Source organism: Ovis aries, chromosome 5, assembly GCF_016772045.2.
Source record: "Ovis aries strain OAR_USU_Benz2616 breed Rambouillet chromosome 5, ARS-UI_Ramb_v3.0, whole genome shotgun sequence".
Classification (NCBI taxonomy): Eukaryota; Metazoa; Chordata; class Mammalia; order Artiodactyla; family Bovidae; genus Ovis; species Ovis aries.
The window spans coordinates 76,109,709-76,126,918 of NC_056058.1; the positions used below are offsets into that span (position 1 = coordinate 76,109,709).

Below are 17,210 nucleotides of genomic sequence, written 5' to 3' on the forward strand. Positions count from 1 at the left end.
ACTTTCAGATCCTTGACACAGATAACGGTGTTGAGACCATCTCATAGATTCACACAAATTACCTTGAAAACTATGCATGTTAATTTAGCATCTCATCTGGGAATTTGTTACTGATCTTCCCTTCTTGGCTGAAATTCTCATGTTCATATCTTGTTATATAGATTCGACACTATAGAGACTATACCAGTGGGAGAAGGAAGGCACAGAAACACTAGCCAAACAGTTCTTGAGCTTGTTGTCTCAGCATTTTCATTACCATCCGCATCTTCGTCGTGTAATTCCATGCTTTGCTGAGTGTGAACTCAAACCCTTCCAAACAACTGCGTTTCTCCCAGGAGGCTAAGCTCGCAAGAGTGCGCACGTCTATCCCAGCAGGGAGTGGGGTGAGGTGGGCGGGGCGAGGCCTCGGGCGGGCAGAAGGGAAGATGGCGTCCATCTCCATCCTGAAGGGCCCGCCAGCGGTCCCCAAATGTGCCGGCAAAGCAGATGCTGGAGGCTCAGGCTGTTGCGCGAAAACAAGCAAAAGAGCCTCTTTCAAACACAGCCCAGGAGCCCCGTGCTGGGTCGCTTCCGTCCAGTGCCCTGAAAGCAGGTGAGTCTGTGCTCCCCAAGCTCTTCCTCAGAACGTCTCGTGGACCTGGTTTGCAAAGCTAGATGTCTGGGGGGCTTGTTCCTCGAGTGCAGGTCTTAAAAGTGTGAGGTGCTTGATATGGAGTTCAAACCTTTTTCTCCTCAGGGAGAAGTTCCAGGTTTTGATGTAAGTGACGGCCATGGCTGCGGTTTTTGGCTAATTGGGTCCCGGTCTCTCCTACCAGGTTCCACTTGGCCTTCTCCCCTACCCCTCACATGGAGGAGTCAGTCAACCCATTAAAATTGTGTGTGTGTGTGTGTGTGTGTGTGTGTGTGTGTGTTTTCTGATAAAGTTGTTCCATATGTAGCTGTAGATTCACTGTTCATGGAAATGGGTGAATTCAGGATTCTTTTTCTTGTCATCTTGAATATAATTTATCAATATTTAAATGTGGACACATGGTTTATGCTATCTGGAGAAGGCAATGGTGACCCACTCCAGTACTCTTGCCTGGAAAATCCCATGGATGAAGGAGCCTGGTAGGCTGCAGTTCATGGGGTCACTGAGTCGGACACGACTGAGCAACTTCCGTTTCACTTTTCACTTTCATGCACTGGAGAAGGAAATGGCAACCCACTCCAGTGTTCTTGCCTGGAGAATCCCAGGGACGGGGGAGCCTGGTGGGCTGCTGTCTATGGGGTCAGGCAGAGTCGGACACGACTGAAGCAACTCAGCAGCAGTAGCTTGTGTATTGCCCCAGGTGTAGGCAATAAAGGGCTGCATTTTCTGTAGAGAATTTAAAAACAGTTATGAAACTAACTAAAAGCCAGTCTGCTTGTGATTATTACCATGTCCTAACAATTCTAGGCAATGCTGTTACAAATTGAATTGTATTCCTTCGAAAGAGATGTTTTGAAGTCTTAACCTTCAGTACCTCAGAATGCAAGCTTAATTGGAAATAGGATTGTTGCAGATGTAGTTAATTAAGTTAAGATGAGGTCATACTGGAGTAGGGTGGGCCCCGATCCAAAATAAGAAGTGGAGTCCTTACAAGAGGTGGCTGTGTGAAAATACAAAGACACAGGGAGAACAGTCTGTGGACACTGTAAGCAGGGATTAGAGTGAAGCATTATCAAGGTAAGGAACAATAATGTGTATATGTCAACACCAGTCTCTCAGTCCACCACCCCCACCACCCCTTTCCTCCTTTGGTATCCATAGGTTTGCTCTCTATGTCTGTATCTCTATTTCTGTCCTGCAAGTAAAATCATCGGTACCATTTTTCTAAATTTCACATGTATGCGTTAATATGGGTTATTTGTTTTTCTTTTTCTGACTTACTTCACCCAGTACAACAGTCTCTAGGTCTATCCACATCACTCAAATTACCCAATTTCATTCCTTTTTATGACTGAGTAATATTCCATAGTTCCTATGTACCTGATAGTTCATATAAAATACATAACTAATGAAAACCTACTATATAGCACTACATAGGGGCTATATAGATAGGTACAACTGATTCACTTTGCTGTACCTTAGAAACTAACACAACATTGTAAAGCAACTATGTGGTGGTCGTTTAGTTGCTAAGTTATGTCCAGCTCTTGTGACCCCATGGACTCCTCCCCATGAGTCTCCTCTGTCCATTGGATTTCCCAGGCAGGAATACTGGAATGGGTTGCCATTTCCTTCTCCAGGAGATCTTCACCACCCTAGGATTGAACCCAGATCTCCTGCATTGCAGGTGGATTCTTTACTGTCTGAGCCACCTTACTCCAATAAAAATCAATTAAAAAAAAATTTTTTTTTAAGGCAAGACAAGGAACACAAGGACAACACTGCTGCACCAGAAGCTGACAGAGAGCAACGGAACTTAACTGTCTCTCAGAGCACTCAGAAGATATTACACAGACTCGATAGCCCCTTGATTTCAGACTTCTGGACTCCAAAACTATGAGAGCATAAATTTCTGTTGTTTTAATCTACCCAATTTATGATGTTTTTTACAGCAGTACCAGGAAACAAACAAAAACATGAAGGATAGAATACTCCTCTGTCCTCTTTCAATCACTAATTTAGTGACTAACAAAAATAAAGTAGTATATATTAGCAAATATTTACAAATTCTTCAGCCAAATACATTTAATTTCCAAACCTAATACTCTACCACAGTATACTACATTTTCCTACTGATTGAAACATCACCTTGGATTTGGACAGGAAATCTAAAGGTATGAGGACGAATTGAACAAATGGGCACATGAGTGGAAAGCCAGGTCTGCCATGTATAGGCCATGCCTAAAGAAAGTAGGTGTGCTGACAGCATCTATTAGTCACAATGTAAATGCCAAAGTAATAAATACCCTGGCATTTGTATTATGATAACTTGCCCTGATAACCACAACCATGATAAGAATATTTGTAGTGTCTTGTTACTCATTTTTCTCTCTGCCTTAGCAGCCACTTCAGTGCTCTGGAACCTTCACACCCTGCTCCCTACTTTACAAAATCCTGAGTAATATCTATTTTCTTTGTCTTAATGGACTGCCTTCATGTCTAAGAATCTATGAATAACCGGTCTAGAACAACACAGAAGGCTGCCAGTAACCCCAAATGTCACCCCATACCTTTTGAGGCCAGAGAGAATGATTTCCCAAATAAATTACTACAATTTATAAATGGCTGGCTTGCAAAATTAACTGAACAGAACAATTTTAAAAATAAAAAGAGGAAATAACTGTTAAGTAACATTTTGTTTTTTTAGATCCTCCCTTTTATCTTAGTGCTCTGTTTGAACAAGCAGATAGTGCTTGCCCCATACTATCTCCACATTCAAAATACCTAGGATGGGTATTATGAATTCCCAACCTGTCAGCTTTGGCTGAATTACAGAGTGCTCAATTATGCTCTAATCGAATAGCTGCCCGATGCAGGCCACGTAATGACTTCCTGATTATCTGCCTTTAAATGATGAATGAAATGAATATGTAACATTCTGTTCAAATATAGCATACTTAGCATGCCAAATGAAAACTGATTTTGTGCTCCTCTCTCTGAAAAACGTATATTTTATTGTAATTCAGTTCAGTGGTTGTTCTGCTGCTTGTTTTGTAGTCATCAAGACAAACATTGAATGAGCTATCTAGGAGAACATTAGTCTTTATTTTTGCTTTCCAACAGATGCTAAAGGTGTTAAACAATGCTTAGTTTATTTGGGTTCGTCTCTTTACATCTTCTCATTGGGGAAAAAATGAGAAAGGTCGTATTTTTAAGAGCACTTCTTGGCAATGTTTCAACACACATTGGGGGGAAAAAGTCAGTTTTGATGACTGTGTTGCAAAGACAACAACATTAAAATACGAATAAATTATTTATTTGCAAGAGTACATTTTATAAAGCAGCAATTAACAATATTATCACCAAAAAAGAGTAAATGATTTGAAACCTGGTTGGATTGTTATAGGAGATTGCATGACTACAGTAACTCATTTTACTATATTTTAAATGATGTAAGTCACTTGCAGAAATTTAAGTGCACTCCTTCCTAAGAATTTGCAAGTACAATAGTAAACTTTTCACACTAATGGTAGATTAGATTATCTTATAAATATATCTTTAATTTCAGTTCAGTCACTCAGTCCTTTGTGACTCTGCGACCCCGTGAATTGCAGCGCCAGGCTTTCCTGTCCATCACCAACTCCCGGAGATTACTCAAACTCATGTCTATCGAGCCGGTGACACCATCCAACCATCTCATCTTCTGTCATCCCCTTCTCCTCCTCCCTTGAATCTTTCCCAGCATCAGGGTCTTTTCCAATGACTCAGTTCTTCGCATCAGGTGGCCAAAGTATTGGAGTTTCAGCTTCAACATCAGTCCTTCCAATGAATATTTAGTACTGATTTCCTTTAGGATGGACTGGTTGGATTTCCTTGCAGTCCAAGAGACTCTCAAGAGTCTTCTCCACCACCACAGTTCAAAAGCATCAATTCTTATAGTCCAGCTCTCACATCCATACATGACTACTGGAAAAACCATAGCTTTGACTAGACAGACCTTTGTTGGCAAAGTAATGTTTCTGCTTTTTAATATACTGTCTAGGTTGGTCATTGCTTTTCTTCCAAGGAGGAAGCGTCTTTTAATTTCATGGCTGCAGTCACCATCTGCAGTGATCTTGGAGCCTCCAAAAATAAAGTCTGTCACTGATTCCATTGTTTTCCCAGCTATTTGTCTTGAAGTAAAAGTACCCAATGCCGTGATCTTAGTTTTCAGAATGTTGAGTTTTAAGCCAAGTTTTTCACTCTCTTCTTTTACTTTCATCAAAAAGCTCTTTAGTTCTTCTTCTCTTTCTGCCGTAAGGGTGGTGTCATCTACATATCTGAGGTTATTGATACTTCACCTGGCAATCTTGAATCCAGCTTGTGCTTCATCTAGGCCAGCATTTCTCTTGATGTACTCTGCATATAAGTTAAATAAGCAGGGTGACAATATACAGCCTTGACATACTCCTTTTCCTATTTGGAATCAATCTGTTGTTCCATGTACAGTTCTAACTGTTGTTGACCTTCATACAGATTTCTGTGGAGGCAGGTCAAGTGGTCTGGTATTCCCATTCTTTCAGAATTTTCCACAGTTTGTTTTTGTGATCCACAGAGTTAAGGGCTTTGGCATAGTCAATAAAGCAGAAGTAGATTTTTTTTCTGGAACTCTCTTGCTTTTTTCGATGATTCAATGGATATTGGCAATTTGATCTCTGTTTCCTTTGCCTTTTCTAAATCCACTTTGAACATTTGGAATTTCATGGTTCACATACTATTGAAGCCTGGCTTGGAGAATTTTGAGCATTACTTTGCTGCCGTGTGAAATGAGTGCAATTGTGAGGTAGTTTGAACATTTTTTGGTATTGCCTTTCTTTGGGATTGGAATGTAAACTGACCTTTTCCAGTCCTGTGGCCACTGCTGAGTTTCCCAAATTTGCTGGCATATCGAGTGCAGCACTTTCACAGCATCATCTTTTAGGATTTGAAATAGCTCAACTGGAATTCCATCACCTCCACTAGCTTTGTTCATAGTGATGCTTCCTAAGGCCCACTTGACTTCACACTCCAGGATGTCTGGCTCTAGGTGAGTGATCATACCATCACAGTTATCTGGGTCATGAAGATCTTTTTTGTATAGTTCTTCTGTGTATTGTTGCCACCTCTTCTTAATAACTTCTGCTTCTGTTAGGGCCATACCATTTCTGACCTTTATTGTGGCCATCTTTGCATGAAACGTTCCCTTGGTATCTCTCATTCTCTTGAAGAGATCTCTAGTCTTTCCCATTCTATTGTTTTCCTCTATTTCTTCACATTGATCCCTGAGGAAGGCTTTCTTATTTCTGCTTGCTATTCTTTGGAACTCTGCATTCAGATGCTTATATCTTTCCTTTTCTCCTTTGCCTTTAACTTTTTCTTCTTTTCACAGCTATTTGTAAAGCCTCCTCAGACAACCATTTTGCCTTTTTACATTTCTTTTTCTTGGGATAATTTTTTATCACTGCCTCTTGTACAGTTTAACGAACCTCCTCCCATAGTTCTTCAGGCAGTATGTCTGTCCAATCTAATCCCTTGAATCTATTTGTCACTTCTACTGTATAATCATAAGGGATTTGATTTAGGTCATACCTGAATGGTCTCGTGGTTTTTCTTACCTCCTTCAATTTAAGTCTGAATTTGGCAATAAGGAGTTCACAATCTGAGTCACAGTCAGCTCATGGTCTTTTTTTTTCTTGACTGTATAAAGCTGCTCTATCTTTGGCTGCAAGAATATAATCAATCTGATTTTGGTTGTGACCATCTGGTGATGTCCATGTGTAGAGTCTTCTCTTGTCTTGTTGGAAGATGGTGTTTGCTATGAGTAGTGCCTTCTCTTGGCAAAATTCTGTTAGCTTTTGCCCTGCTTCATTCTGTACTCCGAGGCCAAATTTACCTGTTACTCCAGATATCTCTTTGACTTCCTCCTTTTGCTTTCCAGTCCCCTATAATGAAAAGAACATCTTTTATGGGTTCTAGTTCTATAAGGTCTTGTAGATCTTCATAGAACCATTCAGCGTTAGCTTCTTCAGCATTATTGGTCAGGGCATAGACTTAGATTACTGTTATATTGATGGTTTGCCTTGGAAACGAGCAGAGATCATTCTGTCATTTTTGAGATTGCTTCCAAGTACTTCATTTCAGACTGTTTTGTTGACTATGATGGCTACTCCATGTCTTCTAAGGGATTCTTGTCCACAGTAGTAGATATAATGATCATCTGAGTTAAATTCACCCGTTCCAGTCCATTTTAATTCACTGATTCCTAAAATGTTGATGTTCACTCTTGCCATCTCCTGTTTTACCATTTCCAATTTACCTTGATTCATGGACCTGACATTCCAGGTTCCTATGTAATATTGCTCTTTACAGCATCGGACTTTACTTCCATCACCAGTCACATCCACAACTGGTGGTGTTTTTGCTTTGGCTCCATCTCTTCATTCTTTCTGGAGTTATTTCTCTACTGATCTCTTGCAGCATGTTGGGCACCTACTGACCAGGGGAGTTCATCTTTCAGTGTCCTATCTTTTTACCTTTTCATGATGTTCATGGGGTTCTCAAGGCAAGAATACTGAAGTGATTTGCCATTCCCTTCTCCAGTGGACCAAGTTTTGTCAGAACTCTCCACCATGACTCATCCATCTTGGGTGGCTCATAGTTTCATTGAGTTAGACAAGGCTGTGGTCCATGTGATCAGTTTGGTTAGTTTTCTGTGATTGTGGTTTTCATTCTGTCTGCCCTCTAATGGATCAGGATAAGAGGCTTATGGAAGCTTCCTGATGAGAGAGACTGAAAAACACTTGATCTTACTCTGATGGGCAGGGCTATGCTCAGTAAATCTTTAATTCAATTTTATGTTAATAGGCGGGGCCATATCCCCTCCCTGTTGTTTGACCTGAGGCCAAACTATGGTGGAGGTAATGAAGTAATAGTGACCTCCTTCAAAAGGTCCCATGCAAGCACTGCTGCACTCAGTGCCCCAGATCCTGCAGCAGGCCACCATCCACTCACACCTCCACCAGAAAACTCCTGGACACTTTAATATACCACTTGCCAGAAACCAACGTAGGAAACTGCTGGATTTATCCATTGGTCTTCCAGTTCATTTTACAAAAACTTTTCACTGATTTTTAGCATGTCAAATTGGATAGATTTCATATAAATATGTGGCTATCCAGTTTCTCAGTAAAATTCAGATCTAGGAATACCAGGCCTATAGGGGTTGCTTCCTTAGATGAGCTATGTACTTTCTGGTTTGCCAAAATCCAGCCCATTTTCTCATTTATATTGTAAAACTGGCATCCATAGGCTTTTAGGTTTGAAACTTCTAGGACCCATTTCACAATCCCTTGTTGATCCAGTGGTGGTCAAAAAGAGTTGTGTCGAGCCCAGGGACACACAGGGCCATTCACTAGATTCCAGAAGACAGTATTAGAACTTTTGTTTACAATTATTTTATATTAAAATGAGAAAGAAATTATGCTTTGTTAAGGTTTAATAGATCCATTGGTATGGTGCCTATATATATTATATGTATCAGATGGTGATATGTCTTATGTGGCTCAAGGGTTATTTGGAGAATAGTAAGCTTTCCACATTGTGGAGCATTTGACAATTCTACCAGCAATTTTAGGTAACTTTCAACATTGTATGATATTAGAATTTAATTAAAACTAAGGATTTAATAAATTTAATAAAAACTAAGGATTATATGATAAACTCCCAGAGAATGGACAGCTGACATTAAAAGATGCCTATAAAGAATAGAGGTAATAACTAACATTGGTAATAGGCAACAAGTGAACAGACTTAGCTGGCTGTATTCATAGAACAGTCCTTATCAGCCACATTATGGGATAAAACCATTATGATCTGATAAGGTCTGATAAGCTGTCCACTAAAAATGAATTTTTCAAGGTAAAAGCGACATTTTAACATTGAGAGTGAAGTGTTTTTGTACTATGAAAAATATTTTGAAAAATGATACTTAAAAAACTTTCATTATTCTATTCTGAAAGCCATAGTGTGTTAGTTTTAAGAGGAAAAATGCCTAAGACCTCTCTTTGTCTCTCTCACACACACATATACACTTAGATGTAGAATCGTTGAACCTGGTTTAAAATCTTCCAAATATAAAGCTTCAGTGTATTTTTAAGTTATTATTTCAATGTACTCCTTCTTGAGAATTCTTCAGGTACAACAGTAAAATTTTCCACATAAATGCTAGGTTGGATTAAAAAGTTGTTATTATTGGAAAATGATTCTTTGTTTTATTTCTTATATTTGGATCCATAAATGTATTTGTGAAGTGCTTTTTCCTTGCTATGAAAGTTGTGAAACCTAAGATTTTAATTCAAATAACCTTATAACCAGGAAGTTTAAGTGTTATGCCATAGTTTTAAAACACAATTTTCAAAGCTGCTACTATATTCAGTTAGATTTTCCCTTAAAAATAATGTATTTCATTGATTATAAGGTATGTATTGTAACATCTGTAAATTTAGAGTACTGCTATAGGATTGATGGGTAGCATGTGATGATTAAATTGGCAGTATTTTTCCTTTATTAGTGCATGAAATAATATATTTTACATTTAATGGAAGATAGCACTAATAATGTTAATTATAATACCCTTAATGAGAAAAATTAATTTTGTGCAATTAATGCATTAATAATGCAATTCTGAAGCATCTTGATTTCATGTTTTTATAAAGTACACTTTGTACATTTCATTATCTTAAAAGGTTTATAAGGTGTAAAATATGTTGCATATAAATAGTAAGTGTATATACTTTATAAATATTAATGAATGTGTATCACATTAAAAGATTTATGTATATGGCATAGAATAAAAAAATTTGGATCCATAGCTATAGCTTGTATATCATATTGTTAGTACTTTTTCTCTTTTGGAAATCTGATCAATCAATATAAAAACAAAGAAAGGAAAGACTAGAGTACTTGTAGAAGTGGATCTGTGTCCCTTTTATGGACTGGACCTGCTTTGGTGGAAGAGAGCATCTGTTTCTTTATACACCTGTAGCCATATGGGTTTTCATTTTATTATTATTCAAACATATATATGCATTAGCTAGACTTCTGATTTATAATATCTTAAAATGTATATTTATTAATATGTAGTTAAGGCAAGAGTACTGGAATGCGTTGCCATTTCCTTCTCCAGGGGATCTTTCTGACCCAGGGATCGAACCCTGGTCTCCTGCACTGCAAGCAGACACTTTACTGTCTGAGCCACCAGGGAAGCCCCTGATAATAGTTATTTAACACACAATATATTGTAGTAGACTTTATACTGACATGTGCCACACTGTTTAAGATATTATTGTTTCTGTATTGTTCCAATATTTTTCTTATTTCTTAATAGTGCCAGGCACTGGTCTTTGATACTAAGACATGGGGGTAGAAAATCCAGAATTCTCTTCTCTGACAGCTTACATCCTGGTGGGAGAGACTAACAATGAAGACGTAAACAAGATATTTCATAAAAGAGGAAGGCAGAATCAGGAAACAGTGGAGTTGATTGGGTTTAGGCTGTAATACCTACTAACTAGAGTAACTGTAAAGGCCTGAGGTTTCACAGATTTCTAAATGAAGTGGATTGGTTCTCTAAAATGCATCCCGAATCTGTATACTCCTGTTCCTCTCCCAAGCAGGATAATCTGTGTCTTCAAGGTCAACAGCAGTTTCTTCTCTGGCAGCCTTGTTATTAAAACATTTATACCTGTGACCTGTCCTTCTTGACCCAGAGCCTTTAAATCAGGGGATTTCAGGTTTCCTGGGACTTTGTCTCCTTACTGTTTTCAGATTTATGGTCATCTCTCTTCTTAGCTGTGGTTGATGACGTTCAGGTGTAACATGTTCTGTTAAACCAAATGAAGCCCATTCTGTACACATTCTCACTACCTAGAACAAAAAAGGACAATAACTTCTCTCAAGGAGCTAGGAGCTGAGATTGGGAGATTTACTCCCTTCAAAGGCAAATGTACATGACCTGTTAACAGTTTGCTGGGTTTTTTGGTCTAGACACCACCTTTAGAAATTTTCATTGTAATAACACCTACCTACTAGGAACAAGGCGACTGAGCACACCCACACTAGGAAAGAGAATGGAATCATCTTATGTTTACTCTGGCATTTTGACTTCAGTAACGTTCTCTTTTGAAATGATTGCTAATGAAAAATACACATCTATAATTTTTAATCAACTAGTTTCCCTGAGATCCTGCTTCCTGAGGTGAGCCAGTACAGTAGATGGTGATGGGTTTTCTCCAACATATTCCTGGAAGGAGAAGACAAGTTGCGACTGCTCAGCCATAATGTTTCCTGTTTCAAACTATGGCTTGTTTTGTTTTAAATTTCTCAGTGTTCCTGGCCTCTACGTATAGATAATAAACATTCTAGTTGTAAGCTTTTCTCTTGAGTACACAAATCATCAACTTTTGTTTATCGAAGCTTAAATGGAGAGGAAAAATGAAAACATTTCCTAGTGATATTTAGCTGTAATCTTACAACTGAAACCTGAAACTCCTACAGTGTAAAAGTATTAACTGCGGGCTAAGATACCTTGTACAACTACTGACAGTACTTGCAGGACTGTGTCTCTATTTGTCAATTCACAAACTCCCAGGAAACTTGTTGGTTCTGCCAAAGATGGTTGTCTAGCCCAGGACTATCCCCGTGTCCATCTTAACCCCTCAGTCTGTTTTCTAACCCTTCCCTGGAATCTAGATCTGCCACTGGCAGCGGCAGGTACCTTGGCTCTGTCAGTGTGACAGCTCCTATCACCACTAAGCTTCTAAACATTTCATTTGTATTGTTAGGAAAATCCATGGCCTCCAGTTTCCCCCCTCCTGGCCCTTTGAAGCTAAACTCCGATGATGTTCTGTTTTTATAAGTATCAGTGAATTCACTCGGACTTCCAAAGCCACAGTTCTAGTCATACACTTTGGAAGAAATTGTCGATAATACTGATTAACTCCTCTAATGGTGCTTATGACTCCTCTTATTAATCCTCTTCAGATTAATGAAAGAATGTCTGGAAAACGATAAACTGATAAATCGACATGATCCAAATAAGACATTTTTTTAAAACTTTTGCTTATATGAATATGGCATTCAGTAAATAGACTTTTAATTTACCATCATTTTAGCTATCTTTTCTTGAGCTTTCACAATTTGATGCCTCACTCAGAGCTTCATATGTGTATGTGTGTGTAAAAAATATATACATATATACAATAATGTATTATGTTATTATGCTGTGTGTGTGTGTGTGTGTGTGTGTATAACGTAATGCATTATGTTATCATCAGAATTTCCTTTTTGGTAAAATAGGAACAATATATGTCTCCTAGGGATTTGCCACAGTACTGAGGTAACACTCAAAGAACTTGGCACATTGGTAATCTTTCAATAGGGCTGCTATTGCCATGATTTTGATTTAGTGTTGTTTCTATCATTCTTACTTGATAGATGAGGAACCTGTTTCACAGGAATTAACTTCCTTCAGAAAGTTCACCTAATATGACAAGATTCAGATTTGAATCAAGGAATAAAATCCCGGTTTCTGAAATCATTTTCCTTCCACCTAGGCATTTTGGTTCTTTTACTTTTTGTTTTGTTTCAGTGAGTCAGACATATGCCTTCTTAAGTAAAGTGCCTTATGCATGCTGTTTCCTTCTTTTTCACTTTTTTTTTTCTTTCTCTAATCCACTTGTTTCTTTCCCTAGCAGAACTGAGCACCTCTGTCTGATGTATCTCCTGCAGGAGAGGCTGGGTTGGGATGGGAAATGAGATTAGGAAATAACCTGAGGAACTTTTCTCTTTTCATACCTGGACTCATTTCTTCCCTCTTCTGCCTACTGTAGATCTCTGAGTTGATTTGCTAGTGGTAAAGAATCCCCCTGCCAGTGCAGGATATGTAAGAGACATGGATTTGATCCCTGGGTCTGAAAGATTCTCTGGAGGAGAGCACGGCAACCCAATCCAGTATTCTTGCTTGGAGAATCCCATGGACAGAGGACCCTGGCGGGCTGCAGTCCCTGGGGTCGCAAAAAGTAGGACACGGCTGAAGCAGCTTAACATACACAAATGCACACGCACATCATGTACGTCAAAAAGTATGCTTTCTTATTTAAGTTGCATTTGTGAGAACATTCTCTCAAATACATGAAACATATTTTTATTGTTGTTTTCTTATTTATCAGTAACACTTTAAATACCATTATCACTAGTGCCAGAGGGCTCAGAGCCAGGACCTGGGTAAAATGAATAAGATGCCCAGGGTGCAGAATTTAAGGAGACTCACTCTGTGTGTATCGTGCCAGTGCAGAATCTCTGCACCTCTGTGCCACAGCCTCCTTAAAGTTTGCACCACAAAAGCTTCACTTGCTTTCCCTAAACCCATGCCTTAGGAATACCTCTTTATTTTTTCTTAGAGTCCCTTTCCTTAGATGATTCCTGGATTGAGAATGAAGGCACATTGTTACTTTGGCTTTTTCATAATAATGGGCTTAATTTACAGCCCTCTTGGAATTTGCCATGACAGGATAACAAGTTTAAAATCAGACAACGTGCTGCTAAGGGCCAGGTGTTCAAAGTATAATAAACACCTCCCTAAAGATTAGAAAATGAATATTTAACTAGATGACTCCATTTGATTTCCTTCATTCATTTTTTATTATTTCAGTGAAAACGTTCTTGATAGAAATCACATTGACAGGATTTTAATATCTTCTGGTAAATGAAACCTGTCATTCTAATGGGCTTATTTCTTGACAGTAGCATTTGGTAAACTCTGGTGGCCACTGATTTTCTTTCTAGCTAAGACTAAAGGAATTCCTTGCACCTTGAACATCAAGAGTACACAATCTGTCCTGAGAGGCTGATAATTATGATGAAACTGGTTATATTAATTAGGTCATGTTTACAAAGAATTGGATGACTTTTTTTAAGTAGGAAAACAAAATAACCTCATCTAGGGAAGCTTTAAGTGCTTAATTATTGTTATTTTCCTTTCAAAGGCAAAGAAAACAATTTTGCCCATCAAAACAGTTTTATGCAGAGAATGTTAGGTTCTTTTCTGAAAACCTAGGCCCAAGAAGGTAGGCTCTCTAGAGGTGACATTCATTAAAAAATTAGCAGTTCATACAGTTATTTTGGGAATAGAGGTCAACACACGTGGCTATACATTTCCTCTGTGTTTACCTTAAGATTGTAGTTCCAGAAATGCTAATGTAGTGAGAAACATTTTAGAGCTCCAGTATCAGATTTTGTTAAGTATTTTCCAATAATCACTATTGACAGTTTGCATCTGATTTCCTATCAGAACTCAAAAAAAAGCCCCAAAGTAATGCAGAAAGCCTGATAAAAGCATCAGATTTCTCTACACCCTTTCATATCCCTAAATGTTGTTTTGTCACCTTCATTTTCATGCTTATGCTGGAGAAGGCCCAGTGTAATTTTGTTGTTGCTGTTGTTTTTAACTTGTGCTGTCAACATTAAGGGAGATTCACAAGTGTGTTGCTGTTTTTTGTTGTAAATTCTCTAAGATTCTCATGGAAGATTGAACCCAATATAAAGGCATACTCAGGGGACATTGACACAAAATAAGGTATCCTGTTTTGCAGCTTTTGTAATGCTTGTTTCATTGCATTCCTTTGCACTGGATTGAATTAAAGCTGAGCCTAAGATAAATAAAGACTTTCTGATTGTCTTTCTATAAATGATGAAATGTATACAGTCACTCAACAGAGAGACAAATAAATAGCTTGTGAGACCTTTGGGAGGAGAGCAAAACTATTAAAAGCTAGAGATGTGGGTTTTGGTTTTTTTTTTTTAGTTTGCTTTTTGTGTTTTTAAAAGCATTTTTTTTTTCCTTTCCATATCATGTTTGTTAATGGCTATAGTGACAGGAATTGTATTTCAGAATCTGCTCAAATCCTCATGGAAGCAGCAACTGAGACTGAAGAAAAACTGGCTATATCAGGTTAATCTAGGATTTCCAAACTGAGTTGAGATCAAAAAAAGAAACCCAAGATTTCCCAGTGAATGGGGATCTTGGTTTTATTTATTTAAAGCTCTTCCATCACCACTCCAGTATGATGCTTCTGAAATGCAGAAACCTGTCACTTCGGAGATAAACTCCTAATCCACCTCTGTCCCTGGCATTCTCTGTGTTCAGTGGGCAGGTCTCTTTGGTGTGGATATTTCCTATCACTAATTCTCAGCACTACCTTTGTGTCATAAGCTGATAGCTTTAACTGATGCTTTTCTTGTCTTCCAGATTCAACGAAGACATCCAGACGGTTCCGCGCAGGGTTTTGAGAGCTGAGAGCAGCCCCTGTTGAAGCTCTTCTCCAGGTAATCCCCTGGAATGACGGCACGTGTGTCATAAACCAAAAGCCTTGCTCCTATGTTCATCCAATCAAAGCATCTGTGAGTGCTCTTCCCTAAGTGAATATGCAATTTAGCAGTAGCCTCATTTGATAATTTTTCTTGTGCATAGTCAGAATTTCAACCTTTCTTGCTGCTCATGTATATATTGGGGGAAAAAAGGCATGTGTTTATCAAAAAAACCAACGGCTGCCTCTTCCTCTTCCCAAGCTAAGTTACTTTTCCAGTGCCCTCATTACACTCAGTGTATCCCTTACCATAATTCTCCCCCTGCTTGATTTCATCTCTAGGCCAAGAGCTTCTTGCTAATAAAGATGGTGCCTTAATATATATATTTTTTAACCCCCAGTGCCTGACATATAGGTGCTTAAAGAAAGTTGTTCAAATGATTGAATGAGCTGATGAAAACAGAAACCTTAAAAAAATATTGATATCCAGATATATTATAAAGTCCACTGTTTGTGACTCCAAGTTTTGATTTTATATGTTTAATTTTTTCATTGGTAAAGTCTTGCTTCCAGCTAAGCAACCATGCTGACTTGGCTATTCTGTTAAAGACACATGTGACCACGTATCCTTTCCCTTTCTGGTATATATTGATACACATTTGTGCAGGAGAAAGAATGTTCATATTGGAGGAAAACTTGACATGTTCTAATGAGGCTGACTATCTCAGAGCTGGTAGTTCTCACCCTGAGAATTCTTCCTGTCACCCAGTGTGTTTCAGTCAAAGCGTTAGCCAGTTGGTGAGCAAGATTTTGGAAAAGTTCCAAGCTATAGTTAATTATGTGCTTTTTCAAAGCTCGACTGTCTTTGCTGCCTTCATGGATGCCTTTTCTCTATTTAGTATGTGGTTTGTTTTGCTTTTCTGCATATCTAACCCTATTACAGTTTTCTTTCATAAAATAGAAACATACTATAACATCGAGGCAAATTACACATTGCATTAGATTTGTTCAAAGGTTTTAAAAAGGCAGTGAAATGACATATGTAATAACACTCTGAAAACTATAAAGAATCCTACTGCTAAAGAGAATTTATCATTTAATGTCATTCATTTTCCTTTTTAAAAAGCACGTGAGAATGTCTGAATTTTGAACCTGTGACATGTATTTTTTGTGGAGTTTTGGTGGACTTTTTGGTCTTTCTGGTTTTTGTACAAGATGAGTTATTTATATGTATGTATATATGTATGCTTTCTAGCGATTTCAGGGTAGTTTTTTTTCTTTTTCTTTTTTTTTTTTTGCAGTTCATTTATTTTGCTTTGGGTTTGCTTGTTCATGCCTGCAGAGAATAAACTTTATGGTAAAGCTGATACTTCAACTCTAAAAATGACAAGTCTGTGGGATTTGTAGGGGGGTGGTCAAGAAAAAGAACAAGCTGAGAAAAAATTAAATAGTTCTCAAAGAACATTTTACTTACTGAAATATAATCCCAAAGGAAATTGCTATAATGTAAAAGACTTGGAATAAGAATTCTTGATATTAGGTACATGTAAGTTATGGTCAGAGGAGCTAAGAAATTGATGAGTTGTAGATAATCTCTGTTGCTGTGTTTGAAGACATTTCATGGGTGAATTCTGAAATGGAGTCCTCTGTTGGATAGATACTTACTTTGGTAGCCTCAGTATTATTGATCCATTGAAGACAAAGAGGAAAATGTTCTGATCCGTATGCTAAGAATTTGCTTCTTGGGGAAGGTAGACAGTCTCAGGCTTCCTAACTTTTCATTACAATTGTGAAGCCCACCTAGGAAGACAGAAATGTGAATTATTAAAGAAACTGAGTTTTTGAGCCTTGAAGCAGAATTTGCAGTATTCTGCAAATTTTACAACATTTGTTTGAAAATACACATTTTCCCCATCATGTTCAGAGACAGAATGAAAGATAATGCACTCAGGAGTGAGGAAAGTTAGCCATGACACTAAAACTCAACTGAATGTTTTAAAGTGTAAGTTGGGTTTTAGACACTTCCTTTAAGAATCAGATTTATAATTTGAACAGCTGGCCTGCTGTTTGCTATTATGTCAGTCCTATAATAATCTGTGGGAAAATTTGATGTTGTTATTAGTATTTTAAATCTTTTGGTACAGATAAGCTGGTATTAAAGTTTTCAAATCATACATGATTTTTTTTCTTAAAACATC

The 17,210-nt window shown here is 38.0% G+C and overlaps 1 long non-coding RNA gene across 1 annotated transcript in view; it reads left to right on the forward strand.

Annotated features, from left to right (window-relative positions):
- Positions 1 to 415: 415 nt before the first annotated feature.
- LOC121819737 (uncharacterized) overlaps positions 416 to 17,210 on the forward strand; it is a 38,557-nt gene continuing 21,762 nt past the window's right edge. The window contains exons 1-2 of the long non-coding RNA XR_006060079.2: positions 416 to 592; positions 14,955 to 15,031. This is a non-coding gene — a long non-coding RNA (uncharacterized LOC121819737). The remainder of the gene's footprint in view (positions 593 to 14,954; positions 15,032 to 17,210) is intronic.